Source organism: Myodes glareolus, chromosome 10 (assembly GCF_982192425.1).
Source record: "Myodes glareolus chromosome 10, mMyoGla1.1, whole genome shotgun sequence".
Lineage (NCBI taxonomy): Eukaryota > Metazoa > Chordata > Mammalia > Rodentia > Cricetidae > Myodes > Myodes glareolus.
The window spans coordinates 15,314,488-15,333,543 of record NC_142035.1 but is presented as its reverse complement, the minus strand read 5'-3'; the positions used below and the strand labels follow the sequence as shown (position 1 = coordinate 15,333,543).

Below are 19,056 nucleotides of genomic sequence, written 5' to 3'. Positions count from 1 at the left end.
TACCATAGAACTACGCTCCAAGCCCTATTAGCTTTTGATCTGATAGAGTTCTGTGAGGGAATGTTGGTCCCGGTTGTCTACCGACTGGAGGTTCCAGTTGTCTACCGACTGGAGGTTCCGGTTGTCTACCGACTGGAGGTTCCGGTTGTCTACCGGCCACTACAGTTAGACGTGAAGAGAGTGAGCTTGATGCTGGGTATGTTAGCATGTAATAAACCAACGACATGAAGGGTCTGTAAGGTGAGAACATTTCCAGGAGTAGATGGGTAACAGAAACGAAGGAGAGACTGGTCTGCTGGGTAGCTCCCTGGAAGTGCACTTGGCCTTGCCTGAGCCTTACTGCACTCTGGGATTGGTTCCCCAGTACCTCAGAAATCAGTTAGAAACCAGGAGCCAAAGGGAGGAGAGGAGGGCAAAGTGCTGGGTGGGAGTAGGAGCTATGTGACTCCAAGAGTCACGTGACACCAGAGGTGACCCTGAAAGCCTGGCCTTTCCCCAGCAGATCACAAGTACAAGGGCTGGCAGGCTACCTTCAATTTCTCACTCCCCATCAATGACCATGAGATGCAGAAAAAAGATCAGGTGCCGTGGGGCGGAGCCAAGACAGGCAGCCTGTAGGCACAGCTCTAGGTGGGGGTGAGGTGGGGAAGGGAGGGGGCGGAGCTTCAAGATCAACTGTGGACTCTGTGTGCATGTATGGAGGGGAGGGCTGTCTTGTCCACTAGGATCTGCTGGAGGGACAAGGGGAGACAACAGCTGGCGTGGGTTATAGACTCCCAAGGGCTGAGGAGAAGGTTTGCAAGGGAACCCCAGAAACAGAGGTGTGATCCCTCAAGGCTAAGGCTGAGAGAGGCTTGTGAATGTGGTCATCTCTGTGAGATCTACTCCAGCGGGGCGATGGGTCCAGAGAACTGGACCAGCAGTTCAGGCTGGGGAACCCGGAAGGACCCTTCTTCGTCATCACCTCATCCAGGGCCTCAAGCCCCACTTCAGGCATGAGGGGAGGGCTATCAGAGAAGAACACCAGCTGGGGTATAAGTCCAAATTGGAAATTTCAGTCAAATCCTGACTGGGCATTCTCATTTCTCCCCTCCATACCTCACCTCTCCTCTCCCCTCCCCTCCTCTCCCCCCTCTCTTCCTCTCCTCCCTGCTCCCCTTCTCCTCTGTTTCCTCCCTCCTCTCCCCTCCTCTCCCTTCTCTCCTCCTCTCCCCTCCTTCCCTCTCCCCTCTTGTCTCTCCTTTCCTCCCCTCCTCCTCCCTCCCCTCTCCTTGTCTCCCCTCTCTCCTCCTTCTCTCCTTCCCTCTCCCCTCTTGCCTCTCCTTTCCTTCCCTCCTCCTTCCTCCCATCCCCTCCTCTCTTCTCTCTCCTCCTTTCCTCTCCTCCTCTCTCTCCTCTCCTTTCCTCACCCATTCCTCCATCCCCTCCCCTCCTCTCCCCCTTCTTTCCCTTACTGCCCCCACACACAGGGTCTCATGTAGCCAGGCTGGCATTGAATCTGCTACATACGCAAGGGTAGCCTTGAATTTCAGAGCTTACTGCCACCTTCCTGTGTGCTGGGATTACACATGTAGGTCACCACGTCCCCCTTCATGCAGTGCTGGGGGTTGAATCCAGGGCCTCACGCATGCTAGGCCAGCACTGTACTAACTGAGCTATACCCCTGGCCCTGGACATTCTCATTTTTAGGTTGAGACTGTGTTTGCAAGCTAAGGTGACCTTATATAGGTTCTGTGCTTCCATTCTACATAGTCCCCTTGGGGAGAAGGGGTGACAGAGACAGAGACAGGGAGAGAGACAGAGAGACTGGGAAGAGAACGCAAAGGTTGAGGCCTGGACTCCCTCAGATTTGTACAAGATCTCTTCTAGCACACTGTGTTGACCAAGGAGACCCCCAAATAAGGTCAAGACACACTTGGGGGAGCAGCAGGGAGATTGGACTCACTTTGATATATCTGCCACAAAGACTTGGCTTTCCCAGTCCAGGGTGGAGGTCAAGATGCAGACTCACTGACATCCAGACCCACTGCGTGTCCAGAAGAGAAAACAAGTTCAGAGTTGTCAATCTCTGCCTCTCTGCCCTTCCTCTCCTGAAGGAACAGCCCCTGTGTGCTCAGCTCAGCAGGGTGGCCAGAGGGAGTGGGAACCGGGGAGAGAGATGGGTTGTGACCCCTATCCCCACACCCGACATGCATTGCCTCTGATTCCTCATCTGTCAGCTGGAGATAATCTGCTAACTTCTCCATTGGTACAGTGACCATGGAAGTGTTTTATCAATGCATGGCCATTCAAAGAGGTGGGTGGCTTTGTCCAATCCTTAAAGGATAACCAGAGAAGGTAAGAATGGAGCCCTGGCCCCCACAAGATGAGACTGAGGGATTGTGTTAGTAGAGGGAAAACAGGAAAGACTGTGGCAGGAGGGAATCCAAGGCCTAGTCTTGGGCCTGGGTCGAACGGGCCTGGACAAAGGGGACAGAGGTTAACACGGTGGGGAACAGACAAACGCCCACACAGGTGTGGAGAGTAAGAGCACCCGTGGTGGGTGACAGGGTCCCGCATCCCATGATAAAACGCAGAAATTCTAAGGGATTCACATTAGCCTGGCAGGAGCTGAAATTGGTTTGCATGCTTGTTCCTTGGCAGGGTCGAATTGAAAGAGGGGAAAAAAGACCAGCTGATTGAAAACAGATTCCTGGGGAGGAAGTATTTCAGGCTGGCGTGAGATAACTGCCTGCAGCCTCTGGCCCCATCCCACCCATTCCCCAGCCCTGACGCAAGGCTGGCCAGAGCAAGGCTTTCTTCCTGGCTCCAGTAAGCAAGCTGAGGGCCCTGCTGGCAGGAGATGAAGCTTCTGCCATCCCTGCCTGTTCAGAGTCTGTGCTGAACTTCAAACATGGACAGTCAGACTACAGGCCCTTGGCCAGGCTAACTGCTCCCATTGGCCTTGATTTCGCGCCTCCGAGGGATGTCGTTGCTGTTTCCCAGGTGAGCCACTGAAGCGAGAAGTTAACCAGCTAGTTCACAGGGGATCCTGAGGCCTTGCTGGCTGATCAGTCTAACTGAATGGGTGAGCTTTGGGCCAGTGGATTTATCCTGGACTTGGGATATAGATAGGGTGGCTTAGGATGGAAAGGAAGAAGTGGGTACACTATGATGTGAGGGCAATATGGTACAGGGACATTTGTCTGATGCTAACTCATCAGTTGTTTGTTACAGCAGCCTGACCTAGCTTATCCTAAAAGATACAACTCATGATAAACTAAGGTATTCTTGCTGTCTGTCTCTCTCTCTCTGTTTCTGTATATGTGTGTATTGCACTGTATTGGGTAGTGTATAGGTTCATGTGCCCAAGTAGGGGTCAGAGGTTAAATCAGGTGTCTTTCTCTATCACACTCCATCTTCATTTGGGAGTCAGTGTTTCCCATTGAACCTGAAGCCCAGCATTTTGGCTAGGCTAGCTGCACAGTGAGCCTTGGGATCTGCCTGTCCCTGGCTTCTAATGCTAGGGTTGCAAGTGTGTGCCATCATACTGGGGCTTTTTACAAGGACTGACGGTGGAACTCAGGTCTTCATGCTTGCACGGCCAGAGCCCTTACCCGCCAAGGCATCTCCCCAGCCCGATGGTGCGTATTCTGTGGAATGCTAAGGCTTACATCTTGGGGCTCTGGAGATGTCTCAGTGGCTGCGATGATTGCTGCCCAAGCATGAGGACCTGAGTTCAGATCCCCAGACCCCCTGAGAAGTGCCAAGCATGGTGGCATTGAGCTGAAGCGGTAGCACCAGGGCAGCAGAGGCAGGCGACTCCAGATTCAGTGAGAGACCCTGGTCACGAAGTGGCAAGAGGAGAGTAATAGAGAAAGACTCCAGATGTCAACCTCTGGCTTCCACATGTGCCTGTGTGTGTGTGTGGGAGGACGTGTGTGTGTATAAATATACAGAGTGTAACATTACTGTCTTAACTTTTTGGGTTTTTCAGTGTTCGGAATTGAACCCAGGGCCTCACCCACAGCAAGAATGCAAGCCCAGACCACATTACCTTTCAAAAGTTCAGCTCAGTGACACTAGGTTCACTGTGTGCAGCCCTTACCACCATCAACCCACAGAGTTTCTCCTTCTCCAAAACTGAAACTTTGTATCCATTAGGTAACAAGAGCGCCCCTGTCCTCACCCAGGGCCTGACAATTTCACTTTCAATCTTTGCTGACTCGATGTCTTTTAACTGGAATCCTCCAGTATTTGTTTCCTTGTTTGTTTTTTGTAACTGATTTATTTCACTTAGTATGAGTCGGAATTCCCTTATTTTTCAAGACAGAATAATATTCCACTATATGGACATACCACATTTTGGTTGTCCATTCATTGGCCATTGGCCATTTAGGTAGCGTCTATGGTTTAGCTATTGTATATAGCTTTTTAGATATTTTTAAGCATTGTGTGTGTGGAGATACTTGCTACGAAGCCAGAAAGAGTTCAGACTTGCCGGTTTGGGATCTAGCTTACTAGGCAGTTTTGGGGAGGTGGCTTTCTGATCCAAGGCCAGCCACCCTCACCTACCTGCCTGCTCTCAGCAGTGTGCCGAGGGCCAGCCGCTACCGCAGTGTGAAAGCCCTGGGCAGAGAAGCCACCACAGGAGACGATTATTGTTATTGCTCAGTGGACAGAGGCCAGTGGCTTCCCAGAGACGTGAGTCACTCCTGGTGGAATTCCAGGCACCAGGAGAGGCTGTTCTGGGCAACAGAATCCAGATTCCACACAGAGCAAAGGCCTTGACCCTGAGCCCTTGGGGAAGCCACACCCTCTGTCCTGGGCCACCGCTGCTGTGAACAAGCCTGTGGATGTCAGAAGCATTGGGGCTCTTAGGAATACAGTCTCTAGCCCCACTGCCACACATAACTGTAAAGGACGTACAGAGAGGGGGATATACTCGACCTGAGCTGCACAGCCAGAAGAACTGGGCTGGATAAGGAATCTCAGACACACAGTGCCTCTCTGTCTCCCACTTGGTACCAGTCATCAGTGAGTAAGAAGAATGAGTGGCCCGAAGGCCCCCAGAAGCAGGTTGGGCATTCCTTTGTGTTTCAGGGACACTGATGAGGACTGGTCGACCCACAACCATCTGTTTACCTTCCCACTTCTTGGTTAACATGGAGATGGCTCAAAACCATAGGAAAGTGATTAAGCCCTTCCTTCCCACATCCGTGGCACGGGGCTGAGCTGTCACACACAGATTTACATGTTTGCTCTTTTGTGAACCTGGAGCCAGCACTCTACCATCCAAAAGCCCCAAATCCTTAGTTCAAAGACATTTCAAAGCCGTAACGTGAGGACAGGCAAGAGCTTTGGCGGAAACCTGAGCAGGAGGCCTGTGAAATGCATTCACAAAATGCGTGCCCTGTGCCCCTTTGGAGCTGTGGTATCTCTGCAGAGCTCGGCAAAGAGCCCCCTGTGCCCACTGTCCAGATGAGACAACCGAGGCTTATAACAGCTTCCTGACATGCCAGTCACAGTGGGCAGTGAGGCTGGGGACCCACCTTGTCAGGACTGGGCTCTTGGTCATTGCACATGATACAAGGAAGAGAACTCTGTGCCCAGAGTGTGCAGATCAGGCTAGACCAAATCTTGAAGATGCAGACCAGGAGGGTAGGGTGATGGGATCTGAGTGCCACCTACCGCCCAATGACAACCGAAGCATCCAGTGATGTGACATTGAAGAGCTCAACATAAAGACAAAACGCTCAAATGGCACTCAGAACTGCCACACTTAATAATCAGGTCACAGCCATCTGGAGCCTGACCTGAGATGTCTTACATACAACCCGGAGCCTGAGTTTCTTTTTAATTTTTTATTACATTTAAATTCATTTATTTTGTGTGGTGATGGGGCCTCACACCATGGCACATATGTGGAGGTTAGAAGCTGGTTTTCTTTTTTTTAAATTTATTTTTATTTTATGTTTATTGGTGTTTTGCCTGTTTGTATATCTGTATGAGGCTGTCGGGTCCCCTGGAACTGCAGTTACAGACATCTGGAGCTGCCATGTGGGTGCTGGGAATTAAACCCGGGTCCTCTGGAAGAGCAGTCAGTACTCCCAACCACTGAGCCATCTCTCCAGCCCTAGAAGCTTTTTTAAACGTGTGTGTTTCAGAAGTTGAAGACAGTTTGTCAAGCTTGGTGGTGGCCACTTCCAATTGCTTGGAAAGTAAACTAATTTGGGGCTGGAGAGATGGCTCAGCAGCTAGGAGCACTTGCTGTTCTTGCTGAAGACCTGAGTTCAGTTTTATTTTTAGCGTATGTGTGCCTGTGTGTATGCATTCCTGTGTGAACAGATGTGCACATAGTTGGTCGTGCACATGTTCGTGTGTGTGTGTGTCGACCAGAGGCCAATTCCAAGTGCCACTGTTCAGGAGCTATTTACTCTGGGACTTGCTGATTGATTCTACTCTGGCTAGTGGGTCCCAGGGATCCTCCAGTCTCCAACCCCCGCTCCCAGCACTGAGATTATGGGGCTGGACAACCAGCCTTTTGGAACTCAGATGCAGGGGAGTAGACTAACGTCCTCATGCACAAGCAGCAAATGACTCATTGACTGAGCTATGTCCCAGTCCTTGGGCCTGACCCATGGCTCCTTACTCAAACGGACAGTCTCAAGAAAACAACTCCCACTGTAAAATTTACTATTCAACAAGGGAGCGAGAGGCACACCTGGACCCCTCAGACCTGAGCTTCGCACAGTAAGACTAAACCACCTCTCCCTCCAGCTCCACCCCATTTCGGCTCTCACTAGGACCTGGTCTACCCTCTTCTGCAGTGTATTTCAATAAATCCTCTCTTGTCTTTGGTGTCCTGCTAAAGTCTTTTACCTTCCACATCACTGACCTTCCCTGCGCCATTTTCCACAGCATGTTGGTGGCCTGTAGGGACAGAAATCCCCCGGGCTGCCTCTCTCAGTCACTTATTGTGGTGATGGGGTGAGTGTTCAGAGACAGCTGAGGAACTCCGGCTAGGGTAGCACCCTACCAGCGGCTTTGAGGCTGCTGCCAATTGTCAGGCCACAAGCCAGGGGGCTCCTTTAGGCCCCCGTGGATCAGTCTATGAGAGCAAAGGTGTCTTTCCTTCCTTTTGGAAGTCTCCTCACACACTGTGGCAGCTGCTGCAGGGAGGGTCTATGCACCATCGCGAGGGCTCCTTCATTCCTCTGTTCACCCCTCTCGGACACCTCCACTGCGTCATTGCCCCCCAGTGTCTACATGGCCACCATTTGCAAGCCTGGCACTTCTCTCCTGGACACGCACAGGTGACCAAGCTTTCACATCTCCGGGGTGTTGGTCTTCCTGTCTCTCATGACCAGTCCACAGCTGGTTTCTGTCTGTGAGCCTCCTTTTGATGCCGATACAGACTGACCAACTGGACACTCTGGCCCCGTGACCCAGGAAGCTCTACCATCAACCTGAATCTCACTTTCATAGGCTGGAGGCCCTCCATTCTTAGTGGGATGCTCTAGCCTAGAGAGGCACTTACGTCCCCTGCAGACAAGCAGAAGGGCTGTCACCTACTAGTAATACCTTCTGAGCTGAAGCTACCCCTCGGTGGGACCCACAATGGGTGTCACACCTGCTCTTCCCGCCAAGTCTCCCCAAGGATGTGTTTTTCTCCAGCTGTTCTCTGCTGTGGGATCCTTTCTCTCCACTTCCCTTTCCCTGATGCCGCCTACAGCCACATTGAATGTCTGCTGACAGTGTATACAGTGTCATACTTAGCTTTTGCTCTCTCCGCTGCCTCGTTCTGCATCTCTGGGGACAGCACGGGGACTTTAATTGAGGACTGCCAACTTCTTTCTATGCTGCTTCCTGATTCTGACAGACTAGAGGGACACTTTCCTAGGAAAGGAAGTGAGATCTCAGTTTCTCTCACACTCCCTTCCTCTTACAAGGACTGTCAGCGGTGACCCCTCAAAACTAAGCTCCCCCCTTGTAACTTCTTCTTCCTACCACTCTGAATTAAAATGAGACCATGAAAAGAAGACAAACAGCTAAACAATGGGTCTGGGCTCCTTCCTGGGACTTTAGGAGAAGTTCCTGAGGCTGTGGATTCCAAGAGCCAAGAAACAGTCTGGAGATAAACACCCCTATGGAGCTCTCTGGGGAAAATATCACACTGTAGAAAACATATAAGCATAAAGATTGTAAAAAAAAAAAAAAGTAAAATTTTTGAGGGGGGTATAAGATAGGTAAAACAAGACTTCTGTTTCAAAATGAAGTGGGAATGCTGAAGCCCAAACCACAAATGTCTGCCAAAGTTCATCATGGTATGCCATGATGACGAGAGCTTTTAAGACTCCCAAAGTCAGCACACTGATGTAAAGCTGAACTGTATCTTCTGTTCCAAACAGTGAGGTTCTCTTAAGATCTGTTCCGGAAAACATTTATAATATCTGAATTCAAGAACAAAGATTTTGTTTTATTACTTACTTTTTTTTTGCTAAGTCTGTCCAACTTAGAAACTGAAATCTTAACGAAACCAGTCATTTCGAAACATATTCCCCCTAAGTTTTGTCTAAATGTCACACAAAATATTAAAACTAAAATCTGTTATTTCATCTTCAAGATGGGTGAAACTGTCCTCTCAGTATTTGGCTTCCTAAGCTTGAATGCCTAAACCAATGAGGGCAAAAGAGATAGCTAATATTGTATTTCTTATCCTATGAGGTCAGCTAGGATGAAGGGACAATGAAGTACCTCTCAAAGGACCCTATGACTTTTAAAAAAAAATTGGTTTGATCTCATAAAATCTGTTGGCATGGTCAGAAAGACCATGGAGAGCCCAGAGGTGACACTAACAAGCTCACATTCTTCAAAGTGGAGAACCAGTCAGTAGAGGAAATGCCCACCAGTTACATGGTCCTCAAGGCCCTGATCCATCCTAGCACACAGAGAGAAGAAAAATTAGGCCCCTTAAGAGAAACCTTTGAGTTGGGCACGGTGGCACATGCCTTTAATCCCAGCACTCGGGAGACAGAGACAAGACGATCTCTGAGTTCAAGTCCAACCTAATCTACAGAGGGAATTCCAGGTCTTGAAGAAAACAAAAATCAAAACCAAACCAAGAACAAGGACAAGAACAACAACAACAACAAAAACCAAAACAAAATCACATGACAAGAGTGTAACCCTTGAAGCATCTCTACTGAGCTTCACAGTTTAATGAGAAAAATTAACTCTTGGCCACCCGTAAGGCCCAAGGCACTCAGCGGGAAATCGACTCCAAAGCAGTGTTAGGAAAAGTTTTCCCTGCTCCTGACCGCGGTTCTCATCTGACCTGATTCAGCTGGGTACCTGGTGGTCCTTGAGACCTCTAGTCATCCAGGTGACCAAGTTCAGCCCCTTTTACAGAGACTCAAGGACTAACCACATAAGTAACCTATGGACACCCGTGCATAGCTTCTCATTTGGAATTATCCAGGTGGAAGACGTCCTATGTTACCCAGGCTCACTCTTACCCATGTCCCACCAGGCAGGTCCCTTCTCAACTGTCATAGAAATCTTTACAAGGTGTCCTGTTCTCCCGTCAAAACTCATTTGTCTGACTCTGAGTTAAGAGAAACTCAACCCTCTGTTTCACAGCTCCTCTGTTATTGCTAGAGAAAATTCTCCATCACAGCAGTATCCATCACACCCATCCCCAGGCTTGCCTACACAGCTGGCCTACACAGCTGCACATCACCTCAGTCCTCCAAACACATCCCTTCACTCAGCCTAAGGGTCTCAGACTCCAGAGTGCCCCTAAGGTGTCCCTCGGTACACAGTAACTGACCATATCTAAGCCTGTCTCCTATCATGATTCTCTCCTGCTTCGTGGAGGGTTTTCAGGAAAAATGAAGCTCCCCAGCTCCCCGTCACGGCATCATAGGGTTGTGTCTGCCTGCTCTCTTTCCTGAGAGATAGGGTTTCTCCTTCATGTCTAGTCCACTGCTCTCTTCTTCCTCTCACAGCTTGTATGTCTAGTCATTTTTCTGGAAAACTGGCATGGCCATGGTTGGCCTCCATTGTCTTCCTAGCAGGGTTTTGTATTCTACTCTGTATTTTTAGTCCCTGCTTTCTCCAAGGCAAGTCAAGTTGTTTCTTCCAGAATTCCTGGCTGGGACAATTCCTGGGCAACTTCTCCAGATGAATTTGGACTCTCTTGGTTCCCATGGCCCCTTTCTTGCTGTTATTCATCCTGCTTTATATTTTCAGCCCCTGCTTACTTAACCTTCTGTCGTCAGTGTCTTAGGGATCTATTGCTGTGATAAATCACCATGACCTAAAGCAACTTGGGGAGGAAAAGGTTTATTTCATCTTGTAGCTTTTGTAAGTCCATCACCGAGGGAGGCCATGGTAGGAACTCAGAGGGGGAACCTGGAGGCAGGAACTGAAGCAGAAGCCCTGGAGGGGTGCTGCTTACGGACTTGCTCTGTGAGGCTTACTCAGCCTGCTTTCTTCTGCACCCAGGACCACCAGCTCAGAGGTGACTCCACTCACATTGGCCTGGTCTCCCACGTCAGTCATCAATTAAGAAATTCCCTACAGACTTCCCAGAGGCCAGTCCCATGGAGCCATTTTCCTGATTAAGGTTTCTTCCTCCCAGATCACCCTAACTTGTTTCAAGTTGACATGAAAACTAGCCAATGCAAATTGTTATCCTCCAGACAACATGATATTAAGGTCCAGATTATACTGTCTCGGGCCATTGCCATCAGAGATATCAACCATTACTGTTGGTCATGGCTATTCTTGGTTGTGAACTTGACTCCATCTGGAAATAACTGAAACCCAAGAAGCTGGATATGCCTGCAAAGGAGTTTTTCCTTAATTAAATTGTTAGAGCCCGTGGGCCCCAACATAGATAACTGTTTTCCCTAGCTGGACTGGTACGGAGCCGCAAGGAATAGCCAGACATAGCTTACATGGTCGTCACGGAAGGGCATCTCAGGCTTCTCTCCCTGAAGATCTCCCCGCGTTTATTCTCCAAACATCTTTTATACCAACACATAAACTGAGCAGGGAAAATACACCAGCATTCTGTCTCCTAGGCAACCAGGTGAATGGCGCTTTGTCACTTCCGCATCTACCTGTCTGCTGTGTATGATAGATGTCATGTAAGCTTGAATCAGCATCTCTATAAGGCATCCTCCAAATTACAAAGAAAGGAGCAACAAACATCCTGACCTTTTGTTAGGCAGAGACAGCCTGTCTATAGGGCTCTGTGCTCACTTCAGGTGGGCCTCTATGGCTTCAGAGCCTGGCTGCCACACCATATAGAAATATGGGCCTACATTAAATCATTTGAGGTGGGAAAATCCACCTTAAATCCAAATCTTTTGAGGTAGGAATATCCATCTCTTTTTTGTTGTTTGTTTGTTTTTGCTTTTCGAGACAGGATTTCTCTGTGTAACAGCTCTGGCTATCCTGGAGCTAGCTTTGTAGCCAGGCTGGCCTCGAACTGAGAGATCCTCCTGCATCTGCCTCCCAAGTGTTGGGAATAAAGGTGTGCGCCACCACACAGTGGAATATCCATCTTCACTCTGGACCACACCTCCTCTTGCCAGCCTATGTAAAGGACGTGGAAGAAGGAAGCTCTTGCTGTTTGCCTGATTGCTCTTGGTCTTGCTTCACTGGGATTAGAGTCTACTTCTTCAGAGTTCCAGGGTATACTGAAGACCAACTGAGACATCAGCTTTGTGTACTGAACAACCACTGGATTCTTAAACCTTCCATCGGGAGACAGGAGGGTTGGGCTAGCTAGACCACAGCCTATTAGCCACTCTAATACTCCCCCCTTCTATATAGATAGACTCATTCTATCAGTCATGTTCCTCTAGAGAATCCTGACTAATACACCACCTCAGAGTTATTGACCATTGCCGTGACCATCTCGGAGTTGTCAGCCATCACCACCACCGAAGGTCTCTCTATCACTGAATGGTGGTCCCACAATCCAGCCTTTCACTTCTTGCAGTAGCTATCACCCCCTTCTCTGACACACTTCTGGAGAATTCTATACCATCCTACCTGTGTTAGTTAATTTTCTAGTTGCTGTGTGAAAATACCTGGCAAAAACATCTTAAGGGAGGAACCGTTTCTTTCGGCTCACAGTTTGGAAGTACAGTCCTTCAGGGTGGGGACTTCACAGGGGTGGGGGCTTGAGTTGACTGCTCACCTCGCACCCACAGTCAGGAAGCAGAGGCACATGGATTCTAGTGGTTTTTTTTTTGTTGTTTTTTTTTTTTGTTTTTTTGTATTTCTAATGCAGTCCAGGACCTCAGCCCATGAAATGGAACCACCCCATTTAGGGTGGGTCTTCTCTCTTTAATTAACCTAATCCAGATTATCCCTCATGTATAAACCCAGAAGCTTGGTGATTCTAGATCCTGAGATGTTGAAAATCACTGTCAATAGTCACAGCCCTCGCATGTGATTCCTAAAGCTGCAACTATCCACCCCTCAGGACACCTTTCTCACAGGCTCATGACTGTCTCATGATGCAAATCCATATTGCTCAAGGCCTGAACTCCCATAGTCTTTCAGAGTTCCTGCACAGACTGTCCAAAAGTGTAAATTCAGAGTCTTCAAGCCTCTGTACAGTTAAAAGATAAAAATAAAAAGCCCTGTACTTCAAACACACAGTAAGGAGGACCAGGTTTCTCTTCAACGGTTCTTAGCTCTTTAATAATGACTGTGGCTTTCACACCTGCACTGCCTGTAACATTAAGCTTGCTCCCACCTTTTCATGCCTTTGCGCTCCATTTCATGTGTGTCTTTAAGTACCTACAGGAGCCAGGAGAGACACCAGTCTCATCCCCTGGAGTCCAGGTGGTTATGAGCTTCCTGTTGTGGGTACTGAGAATTGAACCCTGGCCCTCTGGAAAAGCACGAAGGGCTCTTAACCACTGAGCCATCCTGCCTTCCTCCAGTTACACTTCTTTAGGAAGGCAGAGAACAATCTGTCAGAGTCAGGCCTGTCCTTCCACTTTGTAGGTCCTAGGGATTGAGTTCTGGTTGTCAGATTGGAGGCCTTCCTGCTCTGAGCCACGTCATCCACCCTTTGTTCCATCCTTTTCTCTCTCTGACTGTGGCCTCGCTGAGAGCTTTCATCAGGATTTGTGCACAGCCTGAGTTCTCGTCTGTCTGGAAATTTCCTCCACCAAACCACTAAACCCACTACTCCCGTATACAACCTCACTTAAGTTTTCAAGATGGGGCAGAATCCAGCCAGATTCTCTGCTAGACTGTAACAAGAATGTCCCAGTTCCTTATGGAGTCCTAGTATCCCTCTGTCCAGTTAGCATTGTCGAGTTGACTGTAGTGGTTTGAATAGGTACAACTCCCATGGATTCATGTGTTTGAATGCTTTGCCCATAGGGAGTGGAACTATTAGGAGGTGTGGCCTTGTTGAAGTAAGAAATGTATCACCGTGGGGGTGGGCTTTGAGGTCTCATATATGCTCAAGCTACGCCCAGTGTCTCAGACCACTTCCTGTTGCCTAGGATCAAGATGGTAGAACTTCTCCTTCTCCAGCACCATGTCTGTGTGCATGCCACCATGTCTCACCATGACGATAATGGACTAAACCTCTAACACTATAAGTTAGCCCCAGTTAAATATTTTCCTTTATAAGAGTTGTTATGGTCATGGTGTCTCTTCACAGCAATAGAAATTCTAGCTAGAGCATTGACACAAACCTACATCACATAAAAAAGGAAGTCTCAACTTAGTAGTTGTCTTTATCAGGTTTGTCTATGGACGTGCCTTTGAAGGATTGTCTTAACTGAAGGAGAAGAGCCCAGTCCACTATGAGCACAGTTTCCTCGGTGGGTGGTCCTGGGCTCTATAAGGAGACTAGCTAAACATGAATCTATGTGTGAGTCAGAGATCCAGCCAGAAAAAACAGCAGTCCTCCATGTTTTCTGCTTCAAGTTCTTGCCTTGCTTGAGTTCCTGCCCTGACTTCCCTCAGTGAAGGACTCTGACCCGGAAATAAAAGCTGAAATCAGCTCTTTTCTTCCTCAGGTTGATTTTGGTCAAGGGTTTCATCATCTCAATAGAAAGGAAACTGGAACACATTGGAAACCTTTTGAGTCAGGTCTCTACTGCTTGCTTTTTCCCAGCATTCTGTTCTTCCAGACTCCCACCAGAATGGCTCTGTAAGCTCTGCTTATAGCATTCAAGAGCTTTTTCTAGCCCAAAGCTACAAATTCTTCTACATTTCTCCTGAAAACTTGTTTCACAGTCCTGTGAACCACAAGGCTTCATCACATTTAGTACCCCACTCCTGGCACTAACTTCCTCTTTGTTATTTCTCTAGTTACGGTGACCAAAATACCTAACAAACTCAGCTGAAGGAAGGAGAGGTTGGTTGGCTTAGTGTGAGGGTACTGTCCAATCAGGGTGTAACTGGAACCTTGGTTCATGGGAACAGAGGCTTGAGATGTCTGGACGCATTGCATGTGTTGTCAGGAAGCAGAGAGAAATGAGAAATCAGAGAGGAATGTTGTCCAGCACCCCAACCCACAGAATGGTGCTGCCCACAGTGAGGTGTTCTTCCCACTTCAGTGAACCTGATCTGGACAGTCCCTTACAGACATGCCCAGAAGCATCTCTCATTAATAATTCTAACCCGAGAAGTTGTCACTCAGTATTAACCATCACACTGTCCTATGATCCAATGGTAGATTAGCAATGTGAATTAGGGTCCCATCACCCCTCCTCAGCTCTGAAGCAGCTCCAGGAGAAAGATGATCTTTGCCCCTTGACAATGATTTGATCTTCCTGATCTGTCAAGAGGTAAATAAAGAGAAAAAAATGTTGTGGGAGGCTGCTTGTTCATTTCCCAGTCACTCAGACAGATGTGGCCCCGCCAGAGACAGACGCTGGAACTTTACCCGGTAAACCGCAGCCTCCTACTGATACACAGATTAATAGAAATGGGTTAAATTAAGATGTAAGAGTTAGCTAATAAGAAACTAAAGCTAATGGGCAAAGCAGTGATTTAATTAATACAGTTTCTGTGTGGTTATTTTGGGAGTCTGGGCAGCTGGGAAACGTACAAGCAGCCTCCTACAACACAAAAGGTCAAAAATGAAATAAAAAATTCCCGCACTTTGACAATCAGGCTGCAACCACTTGGAATTGGGTCCGTCATGTCTTACACAGACACCTGGAGCCTTACCCCAGCGGCCAGACTCAAAAAACAAACAAACAAACAAACAAAAAAACCTCCTAAAGTCATAAAGATGACTATTTAACAACTTAATGACCCACCTGTGACTCCAATATCAGTTTACCTGATAAGGCTAAGCTACTCCTCCATCAGCTATAAAAGCATACCCACCTTGCAGCAGTGTGGTCCTCTCTCTGAGAACACACCTGTCACTTCCTTGCAGAGAGTTTCAACACATCTCTTTTATCTTTGTGTAGCCTGGTGGATTCCTTCGCCACCCCTATCCCTGGCCTTCTCTACATTTGGCACGGTAAGCCACATTTATTCCCACCGTTTCGTTTCCTCCCCACCCTGTTTCTCCACGTTGTACGTAGGGTGATAATGAATGTCCTCTCTGTTGGTGGCTGTTGAGGTAAAGGACTGATGGCCACATTGTCGGTCAGCGTGTGTCCCATTAGCCTCACCCCAGCGGAAGGTGGTCTGAGGCTCAAGGAGAGGTGACCCAAGGTCATGCAAATAGGAAAGGCAGAGCCAGGGTTTGGATCCAGTTCTAGCTGAGCCCTACTATGTGCCAAGCATCATGTCGGTGTCCTGTTGGAGGCAGCAGCCTGGGAAAGATTGTAACTGTCATTATTACCACCCTGTTTTCTCTGTCCTTTCTCCTTCTCTCTCTCTCTCTCCTTTCTTTTTCTTTCTAAAAAAAAATCCAACCATACAGAAGACATGTGCTGTCTATCCACCATTTCCAGTCCACAGCTGTCGACATTCTCCTCGCTTTGTTCTGTCTCCTTAGTGCCAACATTTTCTAAAGTAAATCACAATTGTTCCAGAATTTCCTTTTAGAGAGTTTGAAGGTGGGGACTCGAGTCTGGTTTACTCCCTGGCAGCTGGTGGGCTTTCCATAAGTAGTCACTGAATGGAAAGATCTCAGGGCTCCCCGTGCCAACCGTATGCGGTAGGTGCCATCTGGAGAGAGGTGCGGCTGGGAGAAGAAACTGAAGCATGGGAAAGGAACCCAGCTTGGAGGTGATGAGGCAGAGTGTCCTCGGGCTCTCTCGAAGGGCAATTCTTGCCCTCTTTTGGTTCACTTGTACTGTCTAGACATCAGCTGCTGGGGGCACCTGAGGGAAGATGGGGACTCTGGCTCTCAGGGGCAGGTCACACCTCTGGGAACCCTAGTGCTCTTAGTGAAGCCTGCACCCTTCTTCCCAGCCCTGGGGTGGAGGCAGAATGCGCCTTCCCAGACGGGTGACCTTTGGGGTTTGTTATGAATAGAGATTCTTTCTGGGGAATGTGATGGCTGATGGCGGGAGCCTGCGTCCCCAGACTTAACACCCAGGAATGCGGACAGGCATTTCCAGCCCCTACCCTAGAGACCAGAAACTGGCTCTCTCAAATGGCCCTGGTTCTAAGCAACTCTCATAGACACCCAGCTGCTTGGGAGGAGGCCTGGCACCATCCATCCTCAACTGGGAGGCAGAAGTTCAGAATAAAGTGGGCTCTAACACCAAAGAGAGCGAAGATCCCTCTTTGCCTTCCCAGCTATGGGACTGGACAGGCACCAGCCTGGGCAAGCAACTGTTTTCACATCATCAAAAAACGAGATGATTATCAAAGTGGTTTTGCACGAGGTCTGGCAGGGGAAGGCTAACTAGGCACCTAGAATAACCTTCATTTTTTTTGTAGTGCTGCCGATGGGCCCAGGGCACCATGGGGTAATCAAGCACTCTCTTCTAGAGCACCCCTCTTCTCACTCTAGCTTCTACATTTTCTATTGGCTGCTTTTCTGCAGTGGGCAGGACCCATTTTCTAGCCATGGTCCCTCTTGGATCCCCTTAGCCTCCCTCCCCCTCCCCCCTTCTCCCACCTGTACAATCACACTCTTTTGTTACCTGTCCCCTGTGAGCGTGTGTAATGGCCACACTCTCCTGTACCTTCCAAGGTCTGGCTCTTTGCCCCTGTGCTAATGCCATGTGACTAGTGACAGTGATTTGCCGCCTGGGTAAAGGGCTTGTCATGAGAGCAGGAGGATCTCAATGATCTCCACCAGAAGCTGGGTGTGGTGCTGAGTAATTGTAATCCAAGTCCTGGGGAAGCAGAGCCAGACAGATCTGTGGGGCTCACTGACAAGTCAGCCTAGTGTACTTGGCCAGTCCTGGGCCAGTGAGAGAACCTTTGTCAGAAAACCGAGCAGACGGCGGCTGAGAAACAACATCAGAAACTGACCTCTGACTGCCCTGCCGTATACACTCATCATCCCCCCTCCCCCGCATACAAACTAGTGTTTGGCATGTGCCAGGCACCGTGCTGGCCTCTTCTAATCTTTATCCTGGTCCTTTGAGATCTAAATGGTAGGCGTGCACACTTTGAGGAAACTGAGGCATGGAACAGTTAAGTAACTCCTTCAAAGGTGTGCTTTGAGGACAGGCTGATGTTAAGTGTAGATTCAAGACAGTATCAACCTCCAAATCCAGGAGTGGGGAGCCCAGAATACCCTTCTTCTTCCACCTCTAACAGGGCTCTCTTCACCAGAGAACACGCCGCAGGTGACTCCAGGCAGGGAGTCCAGTGCCCAATTCAAGAAAATTGACCTTACTCAGTTAAGTCAGGTCCCGGGGCAGAAGCTGTCTGAGCATCTCCAGGCAGAACCAGTTACTTCTGGGTGGAGGTGTTTGCCTTTAGGTTTTGATAGTCACGCTAATGGGGATGATCCTGACTTCTATTTACAGGGCAATCTCTCTGCACAAGATCCTGGAGCACTGTGCTGCTGTGATCAGCCTGTTCAGGGTCTGCATGAATCTTCACAATAGCCCCTTCCTCTGTCAACATATATGTATGCAGAGGATGCAGCTCTCAGGGACTGACCAGACCCCTGGGTACCAGGCCAGGGTCTCATTACAGCATTGGTCTGTCCAAGATCCCGATTCATGGTCAGTTTCCCAGTGGGCTGGGGATAAAAGAGGCTTGGGAGAGCCTGTGCGTGCCTGATCCTGGTCCCTGCCTCCTTCTGGGCCTCCTCCTACCGCTGGCACCCAGCCATTGTAGGTAGGCGCTGGGACTCAGTGGGAGGGAGGTTCACTTCTGGCTCCAGCAAGCTCCAACATCACACGGTGCACACTGATTTTGATGAAGTGGGACACGAAGTGAATAATTTTGACTTAGCGGGGTGGGCTGTCACCAGGAGCTATGCTAAGCCTCTTCATTTGCACGAACTTAGCTTTTCTTCTTGTGCCCCGTTTGTGATTCACTTTCCTTCCAGGTCACGTGAGTGGCCCTGTGTTTTGTCACATGTAGTTTCTAGTCAGGAATTTCCACATTCCTTAGCCCTGCACACCGGTGTTTGTCACTTCCCGAAGGGGCCAGAGGTGAGCAGACTTACCCCTTTGTCTCCCCACAAGCGAGGTACCCCATCATCTTTCATGTGCCCTTGCCTTAAGAGTCTTCTCAATGAGTGCATTATTTTCTGAAAGTCCTGTCCCCAGATCTTTAATTTTTATAAGAAATCCTCTTGGAAACCTGGGCTCAGAGATGTGAAGTAATTAGATCAAGGTAACCAAGGACAGAGCAAGTAAATGACAGAACCAGGACACAGCCAGGCCCGTCTTACTCCTCTGAACCGACTCCATCTGTCTTGCTTAGGGCTTCTATTGTAAAGAGATGCCATGACCACAGCAACTCTTATAAGGAAACATTTAATTGGGGCTGGCTTATAGTTCAGAGGTTTAGTCCATTGTCATCATGGCGGGAAGCTTGACAACATGCAAACAGACATGATGCTGGAGACAGCTGAGTTCTACAACCAGGTCGGCAGGCAGCGGGGAGAGAAAGTGACACTGGGCCTGGCTTCAACATTTGAAACCT

At 48.9% G+C, this 19,056-nt stretch overlaps 1 long non-coding RNA gene across 1 annotated transcript; it reads left to right on the top strand.

Moving 5' to 3' along the window:
- The first annotated feature begins 2,666 nt into the window (after nt 1-2,666).
- Nucleotides 2,667-6,840, top strand: LOC146892756 (uncharacterized). Its single transcript, XR_015004256.2, has 2 exons — nt 2,667-2,985; nt 3,977-6,840. It is a non-coding gene; the product is annotated as an uncharacterized LOC146892756 (long non-coding RNA).
- Nucleotides 6,841-19,056: the final 12,216 nt, after the last annotated feature.